Source organism: Pan paniscus, chromosome 15, assembly GCF_029289425.2.
Source record: "Pan paniscus chromosome 15, NHGRI_mPanPan1-v2.0_pri, whole genome shotgun sequence".
Classification (NCBI taxonomy): domain Eukaryota; kingdom Metazoa; phylum Chordata; class Mammalia; order Primates; family Hominidae; genus Pan; species Pan paniscus.
This window is the reverse complement of record NC_073264.2, coordinates 52627906-52653632: the sequence shown is the minus strand read 5'-3', so window position 1 is coordinate 52653632 and position 25727 is coordinate 52627906. Positions and strand designations below refer to the sequence as shown.

The 25727-nt window shown below is 42.2% G+C and overlaps 1 protein-coding gene and 1 long non-coding RNA gene across 4 annotated transcripts in view; one reads left to right on the top strand and one right to left on the bottom strand.

The window, feature by feature from the left end:
- FRMD6 (FERM domain containing 6) overlaps positions 1 to 25727 on the bottom strand; it is a 366574-nt gene that overhangs the window by 215285 nt on the left and 125562 nt on the right. The gene's annotated exons all lie outside the window — the stretch shown is intronic.
- The window catches only part of LOC117975929 (uncharacterized), a 198545-nt gene that overhangs the window by 135663 nt on the left and 37155 nt on the right, over positions 1 to 25727 (top strand). The gene's annotated exons all lie outside the window — the stretch shown is intronic.

Below are 25727 nucleotides of genomic sequence, written 5' to 3'. Positions count from 1 at the left end.
TCAACCTCCTCAATGATTCTCCCTGACACAGCTATTCAAGTCCAACGGATGGGTCTCCTTGGAAACATCAGTAGCAGCTCTGTTATCCTGTCTCCTGAAGATGTTCTTTCAGCTCTATTAGCTGTTTATTCCCAGAAATTGGTGTCCTGGCTACTGCTGGTCACTATAAAGACCATGTAGCAGGAAGAGGAAACCTATCATCAAGGGGCAAGACAGGTGGTAGGAGGTAGGCCCAGGTGACATGGAGTTTCTGCCACACCAAGATACTGTGTCCAGGGAGCATAGATATTTCCATATGGGATTCCAACAAATGGGGGCACCAGTTGCACTAGAAGTGGGGGCCTAATATATACACAGAGTCCAGCCATGGGGAATTGAAGCAGCAGATATACTGACATTCAGGGAGGCAGCCAGTAGGCATCAAAAGGTGATGGATGGAGAATAGAGGTCCTGCCACTGGGCAAAGGGACTAGTTAGAGATAGTCAGGTCTGAGTGGTAGAAGGGGACTGAGTTATGTCCTGGAGTTAGCATTCAGACACAGGGATGAAGGCAGAACTACGATCTTGGTAACGGGAACTGGAGTGGGGCAATACAACTGCCTTGGTATTTAGAACCAAGAAGCAGGAGGTCCATTAGCAGAACTGAACCATTTAAGAAAGGGGCTGAATGAGAGGGGAATGTGTGATGTGGTTCTACTTCCATCCTGTAGCACAATCTAGGAAAAGAGGCATAACAAGGTTCTAGGATGGGGGTGGGGACACCATCATGGTTGAACAAGAGGGTAGGGACTCGGGATGTATGTGAAAACTCTGCTACTGGTTGATGAAAGAGAAAACAAGTTTAAAACACACACAAAAAGCAATACCCACAACCACCTTCTCAATCTATTTTGCATCTCATATTGCTTCCTCTCTCCTCTTGTCATCATAGTTTTTTTGTTTGTTTGTTTGTTTTTGAGACAGAGTCTCACTCTGTTGCCCAGGCTGGAGTGCAGTGGTGCAATTTTGACTCACTGCAGCCTCTACCTGCTGGGTTCAAACAATTCTCCTGCCTCAGCCACCCGAGTAGCTGGGATTACAGGTATGCGCCACCATGCCCAGCTAATTTTTGTGTTTTTAGTAGAGACAGGGTTTCACCATATTGACCAGGCTGGTCTAGAACTCCTGACATCAAGTGATCTGCCTGCCTCGGCCTCCTAAAGTGCTGGGATTACAGGCACGAGCCACGGCACCCGGCCCAATTGTAGTCTTAACTGATCTTACTCACATTTTATCTTTTTTTATTTGTTTATTTTACTTTAAGTTCTGGGATACATGTGCAGATCATGCAGGTTTGTTACATAGGTATACATGTGCCATGGTGGTTTACTGCACCTATCAACCTATCATCTAGGTTTTAAGCTCCACATGCATTAGATATTTGTCCTAATGCTCTCCCTCCCCTTGCCCCCTACCCCCCAACAGGCCCCAGTATGTGATGTTCCCCTCCCTGTGTCATTTGTTTTCATTAACATTTTATCTTAAAAATTATTGAGAAGAATCACTTTTGAAAAATGTGCTGGGGTAGGAGAGAACTTGGAGAACTATCCCTGTCTGTCTACCCAGCGACCTCCTGCCTGAGAGTCTGTTGGTCAATTTAGCTGTAACCAGGGTCAAATGGGCAGGAAGAGTCATGTGGGGGAGAGATTACAAGAGCCCAGAGGTGATAAGAGTGACATTACACCACTTATTGAGCACCTTCCATGTGCCAGGCACAAGTGTAGACACTTAACATACATAATCTGATTTAATCCTGGCAAGGTAAGAATTATTCTTCTCATGTTCACAAATAACGTTACCAAGGCTTAGAGATGTTTGTAATTCCCTGATATCCCATGGTTGGTCAATGCTCCAACAGTCTAAGCTTCCCAGACATGGGAGCTGGGGAAGCTTAAATGCCTCTTGCCTCCAGTTGGGATTGGAGAGGAGAGATAGGCCTTAGCTGGGGAGATGCCAGGGCTCAGTCATGAAGAGACAAGGAAAGCATGGGATGGATACAGGGAGACATATGGAATTTCAGAGAGGCTTCAGCCCAGGTCAAAGACTAAGCTGTCTTAACTTATTGGCACCCAGACCTCACTTCAGGTCATTAGAGAAGCTCTAAATAATACAGAAATCCTCCTTTAGTTAAAAAAAAAATGTAGGGATTCAGGAAGCATCCAAGAATGTTGATCAAATGTGTATCATTTTCTCTGGGAGCATAAGAGCATTTGCCTTGAGGCTCTGCCATCCAGACTTTGAACTGTAAAGCCAAAATAACCACTGTGAAGAAAGGCCTGGCCCAGTGTTTTCTGACTTAGTAGCTGTCAATGGCTCGGCCGAATTGTGGGCTGTGGCTGAGAGGAATGGCAAAGGAATCTGTTCCTCAGAATTCTCTGATTAGAAATTTATAAGATATGTCCTCAAAAGAGGCAACAGTCACCCAATGTGCCAGCTGCAGGGATGGCTCTTCTCTTCTTGAGAGATCAGGAAATGCAGCCTGTTTTGGTCATTGGGACCAACTTTTCAGTTAGGACTTGGATCAACAAGGAGTGGGGTAGGGGACTGTACCAGTTCAGAGAAACCTGGGAGCTTGTGGAATGCAGAGTCCTAGGCCCAGGTTCAGAAGGCCGCTCCTGTGATTCTGATGTAGATGGCCCTGAGGGTGGGGCACTCTGGGAAAGTCTGGCATAGAGACTCTCTTCCTACCATTGTCAGGGCTCAATCAGACTAGAGCCTCCTAATTTTGAGAGAGTGAGGGTGGAAAGCCTCTTTGTCTCCTCTGAATGGCTACTTTTGCCCAGGCACACCACTTTCCACTTCTGGGAAGGAGTGCCCTTGAGGCACTTTTCACTGCTGGGAAGGAGCCCCTTGAGGTGCCTCAGTGGTCAGTGCTGCCATGGCCAATACATCCAGGCAGTGAGGACAGGAGCCCCTTCCACGTCAAGATCTCTACAGTTGCCTCACCACTGAGCCCCAATCCTTGCTTTTCCTCTATTCTGATCACATGACCAGAGTTGAGTTGGTTCCAGCCTGGGGGAAAGAATCCGGTACATACAGACTACTCCTTCTCTTAACATCTCTCCTCCACAGCTGCTAGAACCCACCGATTTGTGCTGTGTCCCAGACTTTGGTTCTTTTTATCCATCTCAAAAAAAAAAAAAAAAAGAGAAAGAAACATTACATCAGCTATCAGAAGGAGGTTGTGACTTCCTTGCATGGGCTAGCTTTAAGGGCAAGGAGTTGCTGAGGCAGAAAATTCCCCAGTGGCAGCCTTGATGGATGACAAGACGTTGTCCCTGGGGATACAATGATTTGCAGCAGCATTTCAGCAATCCAAAATACACCATCACTCTGCACTAGGGTGACAAGCTTAGCATCTACACCCTTCATCATAATTCTAGCGGCAGGATTTTCCAGACTAGGTTAACTCCTTTTACTTTGGCCCAAAAATCTGAAGCAGGAGCAGGGAGGGATCCTATGATAATTTTTCTTTGGTTGATCACTTTCATCTGAGGATCTTCAAGTATTTTATCAATATTAATTAAACCACCACAACACCTTCATATGCATAACTATTATCCATCCACCACTCCCAGCTGCATGCCAACCCTTTAAAGATAAAGAAGTTGAAGGATAGCCTGGCTAGACTTCAGTGACTGAGCTCATCACAGAGGCAAGACCCAAAAGTTAGCACTCTTCATTTCTAGTTCTGAACTGAATAGGTCTAAAGTGATTGAAAAGAATTATATGATTCCTATGCATACATACATCATGAAGTATTATTACCAAAAGAGAAAATGTCCATTGAACTTGTCATTTAATTATTATAACTATTATATTAACCCTAGCTCTTTTGTTTCTTGTTTATTTTAATTTTATTGTTATTTCTTTATTATTATTATTATTATTATTATTATTATACTTTAAGTTCTGGGGTACATGTGCAGGACATGCAGGTTTGTTACATAGGTATACACGTGCCATGGTGGTTTGCTGCACCCATCAACCCATCACCTACACTAGGTATTTCTCCTAATGCTATCCCTCCCCTAGTCCACCATCCCAACTGGCCCCGGTGTGTGATATTCCCCTCCCTATGTCCATATGTTCTGATTTTTCAACTCCCACTTGTGAGTGAGAACATATGATGTTTGGTTTTCTGTTCTTGTGTTCTTAATCAATCTTTTCCCTTCCAAGATACCTAACTTCTTTTTGTTTCAATTTTTCCCTCTATAAAATGGTGACATAATAGAGCTCCCCAATGTCTTACATTCCTTTGTTGTGAGCATTGATGGCTTGTAAACCAATGTGTTCTACAACTACAAGTATTTGTGTTTCCCAGTTACTACAGAAAACCCCCACAATTTGAAATGGGTTATCCTAATACATCACTTTGCCCTGAAGAATTTTCATGATCAAAGCTGTTATTCATATTATCAGAATTTCTTTCTTCTTCATTTCAGTTCATGGCCACTGGCCTCTATGATACTATCTTATCTGAATCAGTCACCATCTTTCTTTTTTTGGAAAGTGGTACAAAAACTGCTGCCAAGGTTACAAGTAAATAACTGTAGTTAAGACCAAAAAATATTAGTGATTAAAAATCTGTCTCTGTCTCTCTTCTGTGTGGGGAATATCTGTTTTTCATTTAGTGAGTTTTATCTGGTAATAGCCACTGGGGAGTAGGTTAGAAAGCAGTGGGACCACTTAGAGAGACTTGGGGTAGGGCTGTAGGTGAATGAAATGGCTTTACCGAGCAGCCCTACAAGCTTCACTCTGGGTTATAGGCCTCTTGGCGGGGGCGGGGAGCGAAAGAAAGAAGAGCCGGACACTGCCTCAGGTGGACCCTGAGCAGAGACGAAAGGAAGAAAGACAGAGCAGGGCATGCATCCCAAAAGGTTGAAGATAACAGAAAGAAACAATTAAGTGGATAAAACTACATTACACGCATTATTGCTGCAAAGGCCTATGGGAAAAGAAAACTAAAGAAGGCAGTAGAGACGGACCCTTCAGGTGTTAGCCTTGGAGGTATAATTCCCCAGGGACAGGTAGATTTCCAAGCTCTGGATGTGGAGACCAATTACCAGGCATTTTTTATGGCTCTGGTGAACGCATGATATAATAAGTTTATGTATTCAGATTTCACATAAGGTTTACAAAGAAAATAACACAAACTGCTTGTGGTACACCAGTGATAAATATTTCTACAGAGCTCTCCTTCACGAGGTAACTGAGAAACATCTACAAGTGAAGTCATGGGTTAGAACAAAAATCTGTAGTAATAAAATATATTGGATTCTTTTAGAAATTATTAATAACAATCCAGGAAAAATAGGGAACCAAGTTCCTGAAGAAAAAAAAATCACGGAGATATTGAAAGTTAAAAAGAAAGAACCACACAAGGGAGGCATGAACAGGTGAACTCAGGTGGATGAGTTGGTAAACGGGGCCTTAGAGTCAGCAAAATGGATCTAATTCCTGGGTCTGCTACTCCCTCCTTGTGTAACCTTGCTCAAGTTATCTGCCTCTTAAAGCCTCTGCTTTCTCACAGAGTTGCTGGGAGAATAAATGAGTTATTGCACACCAAATGCTCAGCTCAGAGCTGGGCTCATTGTAGGAGACACTCCATAAATATTAGTGCACATCACATGCCACAACTGCCTCCCTCCATGGCAACAAGATGGATGAAAAATAAACAACATACAACTTTTCTGAATTTAGACATCCAACTGAAATGTTTTCCTCCAAAATGGCTGCCCTAGGGTGCTACGCCTGAAGGGAAGATTGCCCTGTTTTCACAAAATAATCTTGGACCGCCTCCATTGGGATTGTCCTCAGGGCTTATTTAAAGTATATACACGTTCGCGCAGGGCGGTGGCTCATGCCTGAAATCCCAGCACTTTGGGAGGCCAAGACGGGTGGATCACCTGAGGCCAGGAGTTCCAGAGCAGCTTGGCCAACATGGCAAAATCCCATCTCTACCAAAATACAAAAATTAGCCGGGCGTGGTGGCAGGTGCCTGTAATCCCAGCTACCCAAAAGGCTGAGGCAGGAGAATCGCTTGAATCCAGGAGGCGGAGGTTGTACTGAGCCGAGATCGCACCACTGCACTCCAGCCTGGGAGACAGAGTGAGACTCCATCTCAAAATAAATACATAAATAAAGTATATACATATATGTGCATTGTTACTTGTGGCAAACCTTTGTCCTGCTAGAGTGACTTTTGTTTTGTTTTGTTTTGTTTTGTTTTGTTTTGTTTTGTTTTTTGAGACGGAGTCTCGCACTGTCTCCCAGGCTGGAGTGTAGTGGCGCAATCTCCGCTCACTGCAAGCTCCGCCTCCTGGGTTCACGCCATTCTCCTGCCTCAGCCTCCTGAGTAGCTGGGACTACAGGCATCTGCCACTACGCCTGGCTAAATTTTTTTGTATTTTTTTAGTACAGACGGGGTTTCACCGTGTTAGGCAGGATGGTCTCGATCACCTGACCTCGTGATCCGCCAGCCTCGGCCTCCCAAAGTGCTGGGATTACAGGCGTGAGCCACCGCACCTGGCTATGACTCGTTTTCATTTAGGATTTGTCATTTAGAGCCAAGTCTGATGAAGAAGAAATGTAACCAAGTGGGGACAAAATTAAAGTATCAAGATTGATTTTTCTTGTGTGTCTTGTAAACCACCCCTCAGGGCAATTCCAAGGGAGGCCTTGTATAAATATTTTGAATGATGGTGAGCAGTGATGTTAAGGCATAACTTCTTGAACTCATGACTTGAAGGATATCCCTCACCTAAGCTTGACTTTTTCATCATGTTTTTTAAAACATATAAGCCTCAGTCATTCATAGTCATTCTTGGTCTGTTGGACTCCATTGGCTTTTGAGGTAGGGAGTCTGGGAAGGAAAGAAACAGGAAAAGACCAGCGTTTGAAGAAAAGGGTGGGAAGAGAGTGAAAGGCCACAAGTGAAAGGACAAGTCAAGGCAGAGAACATCAAATTAGCTTAGAAACATCACAGAGAAATCAAGCTTATAGGCAAGAGACTGTAATTATAGTTTGCTTTTTAAGACACAATTCATATGACTGTTTTGTGAAGAGAGGGGAGTGCTCAGGATGGGCCGCAGTAAATTTTCCAGTCGGGCTACAGCCTTATTTTTCTCCTTACTAAGAAAATGTGTTTAATAAAATGCCTTAGCCTTTTGAGAAACTGAATGAGTTTTCAGGACATGTATTTTACGTTTCCTCCATATTTTGAACAATAGTCGACCACCTGTTCACGTCTTGCTCTTGTCTCCTCAAGGCTCCAGGACAAGCAGGGGCTTGAGTGTGAGGACTTGTGGGAAAGGAAGGAAACACACGGGGCTCTCTTATGTGAATAACGTGATTAGCAGAAAGTATAAAAGAGGCTTCTTCCCCTGTTCACAAAGCAGATTTTCTTCAGAAGCTGGCAGAGCTCCCAGACAATTTGCTCTGGGGACAGACTCTGGCTAAATTGCTGCCAGTGCCAGCCTCTGGGGCCTTCTAGATTTATGAGTATGGGCAGCCGAGAGGAGGGAGCACTCGGGGGGTGGGGGAAGGACATGGAGAGTAGCAACAGGCAGGGCCGGATGGGGTCACCCAGCGGGAGAGGTGGCTGCAAGCACGGGACAGGCTGGGGGGTGCTCATTGCCCGGGCCAAGGCCACTTTAGCAGCTGCAGGGAGGACTGAGGGGCTGAAGAGGGGAGTAGCGGCTGCAGGGTCTGCGATGGAGCCTGAGTGGGCACGCTCAGTAGCAGGGGGAGGCACAGCAAAGGATGAGGGGGCTCCCACGATCAGGTAAGGGATCATGCCATTTCAAGCTGCCCGGAGCATTCTGGAAGGCAGAGCATCCCTGTTCTCCAGCACCAAGAAAATAGGGTCTCCTGACTTCCTGCCTGGCCCAGAGGTGTGATCAAGCCATCCTGTGGGTTTGGGGAATGATCAGGAGGCAATTGTTGCTGCCACATTTGCTGAATCCTCACTTAGCATTGTCACCACTGCAACGCCCAGCCAAGTCTTTTCAGCTCCCCTGGGTTGTGTTTTCAACAAACACTCACTCTGGAGTACTTCTAATGGAATTGGAAATCAGCAGGCACTCTATGAACTAAAACACATTAGTGGGGAAGGGAGAGGGGAAAGAGGAGGGGGTCCCCCGCTTCAGAAGCTACTGCCAGCTTCCCCACTAGGTTTGATTTAGCTCAGCCAGACTGGAATTCCTGATACCGAGACTTTTAAAGATGATTTTCCCCTATAGTAGAATTTTGAAAAGGTCTGTGGCCATGAATTATTCAGGGTCTCTACCTAATTTAGCTCCTAGTGTCTTCCAGATATCCTCCAGTGGATTCTGAGCTAGCTTGGATATTAACAGAAAAGGCATGGGACTCATGCCTTTTGGGGAATGATCTGGAAGCACATGTTGCTGCCACACTGCTGGATCTTCACTTAGCATTGTCACCACTGCAATGCTCAGCCTGTCCTCAACTGGGCTCCCCCTGGGTTGTGAGGACTCTGCTGCTTTCAGTGTCCACACCAGCCAGGATGCCCTGCAGCTGCTATGACAATGGGAACCAGAAGTCAGGGTTAGCCGACCGTAGCTAAGGCTGCTTTCCCTGCTCTTTCTCCTAGCAGAAATAGCCTTATTGCAGTGTGTGTGTGTGTGTGTGTGTGTGTGTCTATACAACCAATTCTAATCATTTCAAAAATTCAGAAAATATAGAACGGTGTAAAGAAACCATCAACTGGGAACAAGCACAATTAACATTATAATACACATTCCTCATGATTGTTTAATGCTAATATTTTTAAGTGAGATCGTAGTATATACACATTTTTATAACCAGCTTTTTTCATTCTATAATACATCACAAATATTATCCTTCCATGTTAATAATTATAGATCCATATTGTCACTTTTAATGGCTGTTTAATAGTCTAAGGTAAAAATGTGCTGTGGTTTATTTAGTCAACTGCCTGTAGTTAGATGTTTCAGCTGTCACTAGGTTATTGATATAAACAGGGATCTTTATATAAATATCACTAAATGCTGCTCAGATCATTCCCTTAAGGGGAATTCTTTAAAATGGAGGTGCTGGGTCAAATCCTGTCATCTTCTTTAAGGGCATGTTGTCAAAATTTCCCTACACAGTCTCAATCAGGATACCAAGCATCCAGCAGCAAATGAAAACACCCATTTTCCTCCTTCACCCTCAACACTGGGCACTATGAGTCTTTTTAATCTCTTCCAGTCTGATGATTGTGTATGGCATAGCTCATTTGCTGTTTTAACTTGTTCACTGTTTTCTCTTCTCCCTCTGGCACCTTCTGTAATCTCTTGGAGCCTCTTTTCACCAGTATCCTCTTCATTTAATAGTAAACATTAATTGAGCACTTCCTGTGTGCAGACACTTGCCAAACATTAGTGCTCCAACTATAGGAGCTGTACTGTATAAAATGTTCTGGGCGCTGAGAGGGAGGCCTGGGGAAGCTAGAGAGAGCTTTGCAGAGAAGGCAATATTTATGCTAGATCTGATGGAATGGTGAGAGCTTTGCAGAGAAGGCTAGATCTGATGGAATGGTGAAGAAAGGGGTAGAATAGGAAAAGGCCATTTCATGCAGAGGAAAGAGCATAAGCAATGTCACCAAAGCCTGTGTTCCAGTGGTGGACATGGGGGAGTGGCTAGATGGAGACAGGCTCTGTGTAGTGTACTACAGAGTTTAGACTTTATTCTGTAGCCATGGCAGATTGTTACAGGAAGCATTTTTGGAGGAGAATGGTGATCAGATTTGTGTTCAGATGGTTAATTTTGGCAGTAATATGGAAGAGGAAATAAAGTAGAAAGAGGGAGATGAAGGGAGAAAGACCAATAAAAAGGCCATTTGCAATTGGCTGTGTGAAGAAACTGAGAGCCAGAAAGAAGCCATGGGCAGTGCGGGGTTAGAGCAGAGAAATGTATGAGATAAAACCTTTGGAAAGGGTGATCGAGTCGAGGGGGGACATTCAAAAAGGCTTGGATTAGAGAAAAGGTGTGAGTATGGGCAAAAAAGAAGAAAGGATGCATTTAGGTTTAGAAACATGCTGCATTTAAGGTGCCCGTTGGACTTTAGATGGATCTATTGAAAGGGAAATTATAAATATGGATTTTGGACTCTGGAGAGAATCTGGGACTGTGAATACAGATGTAGGAGTCACTGGTACTCAGAATCCACATACTGATTGCCAAAAGCTCTTCCCCTACCCCACCACCCCTCCATCCAAGCATGATACCCTGTTATTCTAGACAACCTCTTTGTCCTTGTCCCTGACATGTGAGCCCCTTTCCCTTCTCTAGGAAGTGCCCAGTTTGTTTTACAATTCATGTAAAAATTCGATAAACAAGCAACCTATTTTTAGGTATAAATAATAAACATTTCTAAAAGGGTATTTGTTGGGAGGCTGAGGTGAGAGATTGCTTGAGGTCAGGAGTTTGAGACCAACCTAGGCAACATAAGGAGACCCTGTCTCTAAAAAAAGTTTAAAAATAAATAAAGAGTATTTGTTAACACAAATAAATTATTCCTAAATAGTGTGAAAAGTTTCTGGGAGAATATTCGGGGGACAGAAAGCCTTTCTAAGTTCTCTCAAGTCCTACCAACAATGCACCATCCAGCCCTACCTCTGGGTAGAGGATTCTGCTTCCCCATTGGAGATGTGTAAGCCACCCAAGGAACAATTCCTAACTGGACAGTGAGGCTTAAGATAGCTCTTCACCTGAGGTCTTTCCCAAGGGCCAGATGTAAGCCTAGGACCTGAGAAGGAATAGGAGCATGGCGCTGTGCCATGCTGTTGGCTGGCTGGCTTCTCTGCTATGATGGGAAGAGCTCAACTGAAAGGACAGGCAGCTGCTGTCTAAATTTAAACAGAACCACTGTAAAATAAACTTGAGCAACTGTAGCCCACTCTGTTCTTTGGGTGAGTGTGATGCCTCCATCACAGACTCATGCCTGCTGTGCCACAACATGGAATGCAGTTGTTCTGGAGCAGCCTGTGTGGTTGATAGTACCCATTTGATTCTCTGGGCCCAGACAGAGCTGTGTTACCAGGTAGCAGTAGCAGGATCTGATTTAACCCACCAGAGAAAGAGGATCTGAAGAGGTCCGGTGAGAAAAGTAGACAGGGTTAAAAGAAAAGGAGCAATTTCTAGTCAGGCCAGAATAAGGATTTCCTGGTCTGGAGATGAGCTGCTGTGTCAGCGACTGAAAAATGAAGCTGAGAGCTGTCCCTTGCTCACATCTCCAGCCAGCACAAAAAAAGTACACACCTGTTCTACCAAAAAGTAACCAGACTGCTTCTTCAAGCAGGTGCCTGACCCCGTTTCTCCTGACTGGGTGAGACCTCCCAACAGGGGTCTCTAGCCACCTCCTACAGGTGCGTTCAGGCTGGAAACAGGTCAGTACGCCCCAGTACAGAGCTTCCAGAGGAAGGAACTGGCTGCCATCTTTGCTGTTTCACAGCCTTCACTGGTGACATCTCCAGATATGGTAAAAACCAAGGCAACTAGGGTCTGGAGCTGACCCCAGCAAACCACAGCAGCCCTATGGTAGAGTAGCCTGACTGTTAAAAGAAAAACAAACAGAAAGCTAGAAACCTAGCTAGACTAATAAAGAAGAATAAAATAAACACAATCAGAAATGGTAAGGGGGATATCACCACTGACCCCCAGAAATACAAACAACCATTAGAAGATACTATAAACACCTCTATGACATAAACTAGAAAATCTAGAAGAAGTGGATACATTCCTGGACACATACACCCTCCCAAGATTGAACCAGGAAGAAATTGAATCCCTGAATAGACCAATAATGATTTCTGAAATTGAGGTAGTAATAAATAGCTTATCAAACCCACCCCCCCCAAAAAAAACCCAAAACCAAACAGATTTACAGCTGAATTCTACCAAAGGTACAAAGAAGAGCTGGTACCATTTCTACTGAAACTATTCTAATAAATTGAAAAGGAGAAACTCCTCCTTAATTCATTCTATGAAGCCAGCATCATCCTGATAATAAAACCCAGCAGAGATACAAAAAAAAAAAAAAAACAAAAAACTTCAGCCCAATATCCTTGATGAACATCAATGCAAAAATCCTCAATAAAATACTGGCAAACCGAATCCAGCAGCATGTTAAAAAGCTTATCCACCACAATCAAGTTGGCTTCATCCCCGGGATGCAAGGTTGGTTCAACATGTGCAAATCAATAAAAGTGATTAGTTACATAAACAGATCTAAAGACAAAAGCACATGATTATCTCAATAGGTGCCTATTTAGAATAGGCACCTAATAGAAAAGGCATTTGATAAAATTCAACATCCCTTCATGTTAAAAACTCTCAATAAACTAGGTATTGAAGGAACATACCTCAAAATAATAAGAGCCATATATTACAAACCCACAGCCAATATCATACTGAATGGGCAAAAGCTAGAAGCATTCCCCTTGAAAACCAGTACAAGACAAAAATGCCCCCTCTCACCACTCCTATTCAACATAGTATTGGAAGTTCTGGCCAGGGCAATCAGGCAAGAAAAGGAAACAAAGAGTATTCAAATAGGAAGAGAGGAAGCCAAATTATCTTTGTTTGCAGATGACATGATTCTATATCTAGAAAATCCCATTGTCTCAGCCCAAAAGTTTCTTAAGCTGTTAAGCAACTTCAGCAAACTCTCAGTATACAAAATCAATGTGCAAAAATCACTAGCATTCCTATATACCAATAATAGGTGAGCAGAGAGCCAAATCATGAATGAACTCCCACTCACAACTGCTACAAAGAGAATAAAATACCTAGGAATACAGCTAACAAGAGATGTGAAGGACCTCTTCAAGGAGAACTAAAACCACTGCTCAAAGAAATCAGAGAGGACACAAACAAATGGAAAAACATTCCATGCTCATAGATAGAAGAATCAATATTGTGAATATGGCCATACTGCCCAAAGTAATTTATATAATCAATGCTATTCCCATTAAGCTACCATTGACATTCTTCACATAATTGGAAAAATCTATTTAAAAATCATATGGAACCAAAAAAGAGCCTGAATACCCAAGGCAATCATAAGCAAAAAGAAGAAAGCTGGAGTCATCATGTTACCCAACTTCAAACTATACTACAAGGCTACAGTAACCAAAACAGCATGGTACTTGTACAAGAGCAGACACATAGACCAATGGAACAAATAGAGAACTCAGAAATAAAAACCAGACACCTATAATCATATGATCTTCAACAAACCTAACAGAAACAAACAATGGGGAAAAGACTCCCTATTTAATGAATGGTGCTGGGAGAGCTGGCTAGCCATATGCAGAAAATTGAAACTGGACTCCTTCCTTACACCATATACAAAAACTAACTCAAGATGGAATAAAGACTTAAATGTAAAACCCAAAACTATAAAAGCTCTAGAAGGAAATCTAGGCAATACCATTCAGGACACAGACACAGGCAAAGATTTCATGATGAAAATGCCAAAAGCAATTGCAACCGCAGCAAAAATTGACAAATAGAATCTAATTAATCTAAAGAGCTTCTGTACAGCAAAATAAACTATAATCAGAGTGAACAGACAATCTACAGAATGGGAAAAAATTTTGAAGGTCTAATATCCAGCTATTTTAAGAAACTTAAAGTTACAAGAAAAAAATAACCCTATTAAAGAGTGGGCAAAGGACATGAACAGACACTTCTGAAAAGAAGACATACATGTGGCCAACAAGTATATGAATAGAAGCTCAACATCACTGAGCATTTGAGAAATGCAAATCAGAACCACAATGAAATACCATCTCATGCCAGTCAGAACAGCTATTATTAAACAGTCAAAAAACAACAGATGCTGGCAAGGTTGCAGATTAAAAGGAACACTTTTACACAGTTGGTAGAAGTGGAAATTAGTTCAACCATTGTGGAAGACAGTGTTGTGATTCCTCAAAGACCCAGAGGCAGAAATACCATTTGACCCAGCAATCCCATTACTGGGTATATATCCAAAAGGATATACATATATATATATTGTTTTATTATAAAGAAACATGCATGCATTGGTTCATTGTGGTACTATTCACAGTAGCAAAGGCATGGAATCAACCTAAATGCCCATCAGTTATAGACTGGATAAAGAAAATGTGGTACATATACACCATGGAATACTATGGAGCCATAAAAAGGAACAGAATCATGTCCTTTGCAAGGACCTGGATGGAGCTGAAAGCCATTATCCTCAGCAAACTAACACAGAAATAGATAACCAAACACCGCATGTTCTCACTTACAAGTGGGAGCTGAATAATGAGAATGCATGGGCACATGGTGGGGAAACAACACACTGGGGCCTGTTGGGAGGGGTTGGTTGGGGGAGGGAGAGCATCAGGAAGCATAGTTTATGGATGCTGGGCTTAATACCTAGGTGACGGGATGATCTGTGCAGCAAACCACCATGGCATACATTTACCTATGCAACAAACCTGCACATCCTGCACAAGTACTTCTGAACTTAAAATAAAAGTTGAAGAAAAAAGAAAATGACATAACACCCCAAATGAGGCAGCAAGTCAGGAGGAAACAGGGCATGGAGAGATTCTGAACTTCTGTTTCCAATTTCTTATTCAGTACATAGTATAATTCTAAGCCCAATTGTTAGAGTTTTGGAGTAGAGGAAATGATTTATGCTAGGAAGGAGGAACAGGGAAGCTGTCTGAGCACCAGCTTTCTTAATGCCAATCCACCCTGATAAGCTGGCAAGTTTCCCATAACTATTCATGGCAAAATCCCTGCAGTATCAAAGATCAAATCTGCTTCCTAATTTAGGCCAACATTTTTGAGATCGTTGACAATTGCCATAGAAATTAATTTAGAAACAACTCACTGTACTGCTCACCGTATGGGCTTCCAACTCAAGATACTTAAGCTACATGTGACTCACACCCATTATATGTATGTGTGTATATATACACACACACACACATATGTATATATGTACATATATATAATCTTCTATGGCCTTCAGGGTTCCTTAACTTCCTAAATCTTTTTCTGTTAACTGAAGACACATTAATGATTCAGGTCTTTCTGTGTCCACACATACAAAAACTAATCTAAAAATGAGTGAGTAGCACAGATCTTGCTTCATTCAAAACTTTCTCTTTACATACACACTATTTTTTCTATCTTTTTTTTTGAGACAGAGTCTCACTCTGTCGCCCAGGCTGGAGTGCAGTGTCGCCCAGGCTGGAGCACGATCTTGGCTCACTGCCACCTCCGCTTCCAGGGTTCAAGCGATTGTCCTGCCTCAGCCTCCTGAGTAGCTGGGATTACAGACGCGTGCCACCACGCCTGGCTAATTTGTGTATTTTTAGTAGAGACAGGGTTTCACCATGTAGGTCAAGCTGGTCTCGAACTCCTGACCTCATGATCCGCCCACCTTGGACCCTCAAAGTGCTGGAATTACAGGTGTAAGCCACCACGCCCGGCCTACATACACACTATCTTTACACTACTTCCACATTCGTTTACATCTCTAACATTTCCCCCATCATCTCCCAAAATATGTAACTGCCAAAACGCTTTAAAATGCAGCTCCGGCAACATTTGGGCAGATTTTAAAAGACTTAATTGTGAATGTGAGTGAGCTGCTTCTTTTTGTCACCCTGCATGCAAACTTGGCACCTTCGCAATATCGTAAGTCTTGATGTAGCAGGAGCTAAACTATGTGTTCTCCACCACGTTAGCAGGAGCCCTGCTGAGGTCTTCCAAGACATGGCACCCTCTCTAGCCAGGGTTCAGGGCCACCAAGCCATTATTTCCAGAACACATGAGAATATTTTCAATTTAACAAGCTCAGTTCAGATATGAGAATCAAATGAGACAAATTAAGAAAAAAAAAATACCTCCCAACCCATGTGCCGAATTGGGAAACCAAGTGACCAAAAGAAATTAGGGTCCTAAAAGAGTTTATACAGATCACCCAAGGACCGAATACCTGAAAAGAATATATGCAGCATCAGACTGTTGCTCTGATTTCTGCTATACCCCACACTTTGCTTTTCTCCGATTTCATGGTCTCTTTGCTTTCCCTGTATGTAGACAGCTGTGGGACAGTGATTAGAAACATGGACCTCGGAGCTGGGCTGCCTGGGGTCAGGCCCCTACTCCACGTCTTATTTGCTGTGTGACCTTGGGCTGTTACCTAGTTTCTCTGTGCTTTATTTCCTCATCTGTAAAACAGACTGCTTTAAGGATTAAATAAGTTAATGTAGTTGAAGCTTTTATACAATGTCTCACACTTAACACAAAAGTTCTGAATAAGTGTTAGCCAATTTCCTTTAAATTGGAAATCTATCAAAACCATAGAAGTTTTAGTATGAAATATAGAAAAGAAAATTGGGCCATTCATACCTCAATTACTCTTTCTCTGTTTTCTCTTGTATATAAATGAGAGGCCAGGTGACAACTGTGAACAGAGAAAAACTACAGGCTCAGCTGTCATTGCTGAGTGTCAACATCTCCGCTAAAGGAGGGCAAGGTTCCTCTCTGGAACAAAAGGAGCATCAAGAAACATGTGTTTATTGAACATTATCTATTGCAAGGGATCCTGTGAGGTCTCTCTGTGTGAGAACTAACTGTATTGAAAACTGCAGTGGAATTCCAAGTCACACCTCTGCCAGGAAACCTGTCCCATCTGCTCAACTCTGTTTCTTGTTAGATTGAGCAAGCATGGGTGGAATCTTTCCAAATGTGAAGTAAAAGCAACATTGGAACCAAATTCAGTCACTCTTTGTGGGACCGTGGGCAAATTGCTGCGCAGTAGGACTGTGCTAAAAAGTGCTTTAGATACAAATATCTTATGTAATACATAAAATACCTATGAGATCTAGTGGTAGATTTTACATTAATTATTCCCCAACTCATCATGCCTCCCAGGATCCATGCCCTTGTGTAGTTTCCTCCCATGCGATGCTGGGTTTGGTCACGTGGATGGAATGAGTAGATGTGATCATGGTTAGAAGCTCAATAAATGCTTGCCTGTTGAAGCTTGTACTGTACTCTCAGAACACTGCCACCACCACGTGAGAAAGTCTAGCCTCCTGAAGGATGAAAGAGCAGGTGGACAGAGAGAGGCCCAGCTGTCCCAGCTGAGCCCAGGCCCCTGTTGATCTTCCAGCTGAAGGCAGCCACGTGCATAAGCCCAGGTAATACCAGTAGCAATTAAGCTAGACAGGCAACCCATGGAATCATGAGAAATAACAAATTATTGTTTTAAGTCACTAAGCGTCGGAATCATTTGTTACTCTGCAATGAATAACAAAAACAAAAATTGGTGAGTGGAGTGCTGCCACAAAACAAAAATTAAAATATGTGGCATTGGCTTTGGGACCACATGGTGGGCAGAGGCTGAAAGAGCAGAGAGGAAATTATTTTTGGAGTCTGGAAAAAGGGCAACCCATATTTTTGAAACAATCAGCAAAATAATTTCCTGTGGTAACTTGTAAAGCAAAAACTGTACCTGATAAACTTATGGGTCTGGCTAATGCTATTTCTACACAAAATGCTAAAATAGTTTTTTGTTTTTATTTTTAATACTGCCTGATAAGGTATAGAAGAAAGACGGATGAATTAAAGAAGGAATCATTTAGTTTGCAAGCACAACATAGAGGAAATGAGCAGATCCCAGGACTTGCTGGATTAGAATGTAAGACTGTTCCTTATTTCCATTTTCTCCAGCTGGCAAAGGATTCTCAAAGTAAAAAATGGTTTCAGGGTAAAGATTAATCTAGAGTGTGGCTATGAAATCTTGTATTAAGGCCTCTAAAGGACTTTAGGAAGTTCTGAGTAGACTCTCAACTGGATGAAAGGGCTTCTAAGATTCGTAGAAGCCTCATCCCAAAATATCTCTGGGTAATATAGAGCTGGGCTGCCCAGGATGGTAACCACTAGTGATGTGTAGCTACTGGGCACTTGAAATATGGTTAGTCCAAATTGAGATGTTTTGTAAGTGTAAAATACATGCTGGGTTTCAAACATGTAGTATGGAAAAGTTTAAAATATCTCAATAATTTTTATACAGATTACATGTTGAAATGATAATATTTTAGATACACTGCATCTAATAATATATTACAATTTCATCTGTTTCTTCTTACTCTTTTAAAATATGTGGCTATTAGGATTTCAAAAAAACACATATATGACTCACACATGTGGCTTGCATTATATTTCGATTGTAACATTAGTGTGGAGAGAGCATTAGTAGAGAGAGGCCTGTCCCGGAAAGAATTATGGGTATAGATTTTGTCTAATAGAGGGAATAATAATATGATACATGGAAAACCGATAAAGTTTTTAAAGGAGTTGTATCAGATTGAAGAACAGTTTTATATAAATAACAGTTTAGATGATAAGAGACCTCTGGGCTCCCAACTTTCTACAAGCAAGCAACAGGCTGAGAGAGATACTTGGCTGAAAACATAGGTTGTTTCTTAAAAAAAAAAAAAAAGTTATTTCAGAAGATGGAATCAAGAACCCAGAGCATTGAGTCAGGAGTAGAGCCAGATTCTAATCAAGGAATTCTGCCTGCTTGAGTGGAGGAATCTGAAAATATGTGCCCAGATACATATGTCAGAATTACTATGGACCAATTACTGCTATTGCCTCCATTACCCTCCTTTTTGAATGAGGATATTAAGGTTACCATGTCCCTGTTTCAACATTGCATGGTGGGTGTATGGTTTAACTTGTAAGTATAATTTAGAGGAAATGAACAGGGGCCAGGATATGCTATGTTGGAAGGCAAATCTCATTTCTGGATGAAGAGAAACTACGTGTGAGAAATTTTATGTCTGGACCGGATGGCAGTTCAAAAAATCATGGACTTCAAACCAGACACAATCATTAAGACACACATAAAGATGAGACTTTAAGTGTCTTGGAGGGATGAGTGTATTTTGCATATGGGAAGAATGCAAATAATTATTTCCAGATGGTAGACCTGTAGATTATAAGTGACCAAAAATTATTTGCAAATCTTCTCATTAAGAGGTAGAGTTTATTCCCACATCTCTTAATCTAAGCTAACCTTTTTTACGTGTTTTACCCAATAGAATGTGGCAGAAGTAATGCTGTGCAACTTCCAAGCCCAGATCTGAAGAGGCTTCGCAGCTTTTACTGTTATCCTCTTGGTACCCTGAGAACATTGCACTGTCCTAAAGCCTATAAGAAAATCACAGGAGTTAGAGTCCCAGCTATTCCAACCATCTCTATCTGAGGCCCCAGACATGGGAGTGACGCCCTTTTAAATCTGTAGCTAACTGCAGTCACACGAGTAAGTCTAGGAAGAAGACAGCATGAGAGCTACTTAACTAATCCAAAGAAGTGTGAGAAACAAGAAATCATTGTTGTTTTCAGCCACTATATTTTGGGGTGCTTCATTCCACAGCAATAGATAACTGATACAGTCTATTCAGTTTAACAAGGAGCTAGTTGAGCAGATGGTGCAGGTTTTCTTGTGAAGGTGTGGTTTGGGATTCTGCTGCAGTTGGAACACTGTCACCACCATGCTCTTCATGACGTGGGCCTCTCCACAGTGCTGCTTTCAACTTGCAGCTGGATTCCTCAGAGTGAGTGATCCAAGAGTGTGAGAGAGGAATGAGTGGCCAAGATGGAAGCTGCTACATCTTCCACATTCTAATACAGAAGTAACATATCATCACTTCTCTTGTATTCCAGCCACACAGACCAATGCTTATAGAATGTGGGTAGGGACAACACAGGGTACTAATATCAGGAGGCAGTCATCATTAGGGGCTATCTTGGAGACTGGTGACCACCTAAACCAATAAATAAATATAGTTCACATCTTGGTCTTTATTTCAAGAACCCCAAGGGATTAATTTTCCCATATCATCCATTACACCTCTGTTTATCATGGCTTCTTCACCTAGTTTTCTTTCCTTCTCAATTTGTCCCATGCATTTCCTCTACCTCTCCAATTCCTTTAGGCCACGGAACATGGCATTTAACGTCTTCTTACCCTGACTGGAGGAATTGCTGCTGTTAGCTGGCTCAGTGTCAGTCCTCACTTAGAAGGCTCAGTGATAGGGAGAAAGACACTCTAATATCAATGCCCCCAAAGCTTTTGGAGAGGAGAACTATAAATGAATTCAACTTAATAAAGAACAGGGCAGCCTAGGACTGTCAGGAAACAATGCTTGTATTTGTTGCTGGTTTCTGAGGAAATCAATCTGGCAATTTGCCAGAAGAGCTATAAAATTTGTCATTCTATTTGACTCAGTGATTTCTTCTTTGGAGGCCATACTCCCCTGCTATGGTCTGAACTTTTGTGTCCTCCTAAAATAGACCCTTAAAAGTGACTCTGGTGAGGACTCGGAAAGAAAAGAGAAGAGCTGTAGAGAATGCCTTAATATTCTTAGAGAATATATAAGTGGTTGTTGTGAACAGAATATTGGTGAAATATGGATATGAAGGCCATTCTGATGAGATCTCAGAGGGAAACAAGAAACATGTTATTAAACAATGGAAGAAAGGTGATCCTTGTCACAAAGTGGCAAATACCTTAGTTGAATTGTGCCTTTGTCTTAGTGTTTTGTGGAAGGAAAAACTTGTGAGCAGTGAAATTGGATATTTGGCTGAGGAAAATTCTAAGTCAAGTGTTGAAGGTATGGTTTGGCTTCTCCTGGCTGACTATACTAAAATGTGAGAAGAGAGAAATGATGTAAAGATGAAATTGTTAATCCAGATGGAAGCAGAGCTGAAAGATTTAGAAAATTCTCAGCTTATCCATATTGTAAAGAATGAGAACGTATATTTGGGAGAAAACATCAAGAGTGTGGCCAAATGACAATGATAGTTGACAAGGAAATTAGTCAACTATCTAAACAGAAACCAGGACCTATTGTCCAAGACAATGGAAGAATGGCTCTGAAGGAAATTCAGAAAATATTACGGCTGTCACCTTCATCATGGGCCCAGAGTGCAAAAGCCCCATCAAGCACAGGGTTAGCATAGACTACCATTAGGGCACCAAAATCAATGCAGAGTGCAGCCATGGGGGTGAGGCTGCCCCCATGACCCTAGATAGATGTTGCCACAGGTGTGCATTTCAGCCCCAAAGAACCACAAGCACACAACTCCGAACCATGACAGCTGTGGCATGGGCTTTGCCCGACAAATCTGTGAGGGTAGAACTGCCACTCAAGTGGATCCAGAAGGCAGAGTCTCTGCCCCAGTGTGCCTGGAGGGCACAGCATCAAGCCAAAGATTATTTTTGAGTTTTAAGGTTTTGGACTTGCTCAGAACCAATTACTCCTTTCTTCTTCCCTATTTTTCCTTTTTGGATTGGGAATGTCCATTCTATGCCTATCCTACCACTGTATCATAGAAGCATATAACATGTTTGGTTTCATAGATTCACAGCTAGAGAGCAATTTGCCTCAGAATGAATCATATCTTAAATCTCATCCATATCTAATTTAGAGGCTATTTAGATGAGACCTTGGACTCTAGATTTTTGAGTTGATGCTGAAATAAGTTAAGACTCTTGGCGCTATTGGGATGCAATGAATGTATTTTGCATGAAAGAAGAACATGAATTTTGGGGGACTGGGACAGAATGATATTGTCTGCATGTTTGTGTACCCCAAGAATTCATAGATTGAAATCCTTATGAATCCACATAATTGGGATTAGTGCCCTTATTTAAAAAGAACCCCCACTAGCTAGCACCTTCCACCAGTTAGAGTAAGACAATGGTTATCTATCAGGAAGCAGACCCTCACCAGACACCATATCAGCTGGCACCTTGTTCTTGGACTTTCCAGCCTCTAGAACTGTGAGAAATAAATTTCTATTGTTCGTAAGCCACGCAAATTTATGGTATTTTATTATAGCAGCCTGAACAGACTGACACGTCTGAAAGAAAAACCCAAAGGAAAAAGTTAAAAAGTTGCATTCATTGGACCATCTCAAATGCTCAATAATAAGGAATTGGCCTGAGTAATATGATAGAAAACTATATTCATATAGTAAATGACAAGTATGTCATTTCATTGACATTTCCTCGTGTATTAGTTCTCACACTGCTAATAAAGACACAGCCGAGACTGGGTAATTTATAAAGGAAACAGGTTTAATTGACTCACAGTTCCGCAGGGCTGGGGATGCCTCACAATCATGGTGGAAGGCAAAGGAAGAGCAAAATCACATCTGACATGGTAGCAGGGAAGAGAGAGAGCATGTGCAGGGGAACTCCCCTTTATAAAACCATCAGATCTCGTGAGACTTATTCACTATCACAAGAACAGCACAGGAAAGACCCACCCTCATGATTCAATGACCTCCCACTGAGTCCCTCCCATGACATGTATTATGGGAATTATGGGAGCTACAATTCAAGATTTGGGTGGGGACACAGCCAAACCATATCAGCCTGTCTATGAAATAAAATTATGTTAGAAATAAAGTAGAACAAAGTAGTAAACACATATTGCTAAGATCAAGGTTTTGAAAAATCTAAAGTGATACAAATAGATGATTGTTGATTAGGATCTGGGAGATTAAATTTTTTCATGTAAACACCATTTTCCCAGGAAGTCAGCTGTCTTCGAGATGAGGAGGAAACTTTTTAAAGCCATAATAGGAAGTGGTTTTAAATAAACCCAGCAGCATCTTCTGAGTCTCAGTTTCCCCATCTGCTGAATCAGTGTCATGTACCTATATCCCAGGATTGTGAAGATTAAATGAGATGAACCATCTGAGCACACCCTGTCCACTGGGAAGGAGTTTATAATCCAGGCGCCATGGTGGACGCAGCATGGAATAAGGGAAACAACTTGAGCTTCAAATTACAACCCCCATTTACATGCCGCCTCCATCACACCTAGTACTGAACTTTTACTAAACCTTAATGTCTTCAACTGTAAAATGGGTCTTTCTACTTTGCCAGGTTCTGTCATGATTAAATGGTGTATCACATGTAAAGAGGATAGTAAAACACTGGGTACACACTACCTGTTCAATTAATATTAGTCTTCTTCCTTTCTGTTGTTTCAAATCTGCAATTCTTTTATTCTCTTTTTTTAAAAATTCAAAATGAGAGAAACTCTTTGAAAATGAAAATAAGCAACTTAAGACCAAACATCAAAGAAGGTGATACTCGACTGATTCATTACCAAGTTGTTCAATAAAAATAGTTTCTAAGACGTTTAAGGGGATAGGTCTCGGTGTGCTGCTCAAGTTAACCAGAGTCATCCAATGGTCTCGGTGCTAAGGAGGCTGACCTTGGCCCTCCTCTGGCATCCCTAGTCTTGTGAGACAAGATCCACATTACAGAAGATTTGCCTATAGATACACACAGGAACAGGTTAGAGTTGTGACAGTTGTGACAGCTTGGGAATGAGCTATCACAAGACTGGTTAATTGTAGGGCCACAGGCAAACAGGTTAGAGATTTCCCAAACTCTACCTGAGAGTAGTTTCAAACAGGTACTAGGAGTCCATCCCAAGAGGAGAACTCTTGGTTCTAGGTAGGTTCTGGGGAATATATTAGCTGAAAGTCAAGGAAAGGAAAAGAACAAGTGTGGACACTTCCTGACTCCTCTTAAAGCAGGACTCTGTCTCCGGAAACAGCAGCATAGTGGAAGTCAAACATATGTTCCTGCAGAGTTAGAGTCAGCCCTGAACAGCAAGGAAGGAACAGGATGCACAGCCCTTGTTTGTAAACAAAGACCAAGATAAATGTCAGCTGCCAGACCTCAAAGGGAGGCACGACAGGCCACTTGGAGAGACAACTCACAGGCAGCAGAGGAAGTCCTTTGGTCTCCCTGGTGGTTTCCAGCAGACCTTTCCAGAGCCTCCATGGAAGAGCAGGGAAGCTAAGAGGGCCAGAAGGGATTCTGCCTAAGTGTCCGCCTCACAGAGCAGTACTGTCTTCTCCTGGCCAACTTTCAAGATCAATTTGATTTTCACTGTCATCACAGGCTGTGGTCGAATGCTTTGGAGTCGGGCACTTAGATTTGAATCCCCCAGCAGCAGAGAAAAGGCTAAGCGTCCATTTTGGTTTCATTTTTTTAATTTTTTTGTTTGTTTTGTTTGTTTGTTTCTATAAAATGGGGATACCAGTAGTCCTTACCTCATAGGGTCGTTGTAAAGAATAAATTAGATCAGGTATATAAAGCCTTTATCACAGTACCTGGCACATAGCTGGTGCTCAGCAAATTCTGGGTGCTGTTACTGCTATTGCTGCTGATTTCTTCCTCTGCTTTGTCATTTCCCCCGTGGCAGCATATTTCACCAGAACTAGGAGATGTGAGGAGCTAGGGGACCATCAATGACAAACTCAGACATTTTCCAGAGTGGGGAAGGATGTTATTTATAGCAACCAAGAGAAGAAGCAGCTGTAAGGAAGCAGTGAAAAGGAAGCGCATGTGCTGGTAATGAGGTGACCTTTACATCTATCAACCTTGCCTGTGGGCCTGCCTCAGTCCAGCTAAGGAGTTAGCCTCTTAGGGCAGGTGAGGGCCCCATGCTAACATGCAAGGAAGTTCAAGAATGTTTGTTGAGGGCCTAGGGCATTCAGATCGATGCAAAAGAGAAAAGAAGCTTCCCTTGGAGACACCCAGGGAAGAGTCTTCCAAAGGGGAAGGGGCTCCACCCACTCCACTCCCCATTCAACTTCATTCCCAGGGTTTTGGGGAGAGGGCAGGGCAGAGAAGGTATTTGGTCCCTGCCTTAGAGCCTGCCCTTAGTCAAGAACCAGGGCCCTTGCCCAGGGAACTCAGGGATCACAAACAGGGTCCAAATCTCATAGCAGTGCTCTCACTATTCTTGGCCTTGGAGAACTGGATTTTAAGGAAGCTTGAGCCCAATACTGAGAGGAACACAGTATTTATTTTCAACAGGGTGTCATTCCCAAGTATATATAGACAATATATATTTTTATAGTAGGTCAGTACACAAGCAGTTTCGGTAACTGGGCCACCTTAAGAATTCTGCTACGGTAACTGGACTAAAACTCTGCGGTTGTCTTTTTGTTGGCAACACGAATAAGAGGTAGGTAAAGGTTACTAAAGAAGAAATTTCGCATTTTATACACACACACACACACACACAATACACACATATATCATCCAGGACCTAGCACTGTGCCCCACACCCTATACACACGTATACAGCCAGGACCCAGCACGGTGCCCAAAACACAGAAGGTGGTGATTAATGTTTCCAGAACAAGTGGTTACAGAGATGCATTTTTAAATGACCCAGCATTTGTCTGTAAGCCAATATATGAGAGTTTCTCCTCTCTCCCTCCCTCATATTCTGTCTCTCTCTCTCTGTCATAAATACACATGCAGAAACACAGGCACACACTCACAATGGCAAACAACAGATAGCCTCAATATTTGGTCATCTTAAAAGTAATGTAATGACACAGTTCATAAATAGCTTCTCTGAGAACTGATTGCCTAGTTACTGACTCACAAACTTAGTCTGCTTTTAAAAAGTAGACCTAGAAATTCTCATAAAACTCCACTTTGTTCTTCTCCATATTCCCTTTATCACTTCCTTCTATCACACATGCATCATATTTTACTTTTACAACACTTGGGATCTGGTTATGACAAACTCTGTAACAGCTCATTGTAT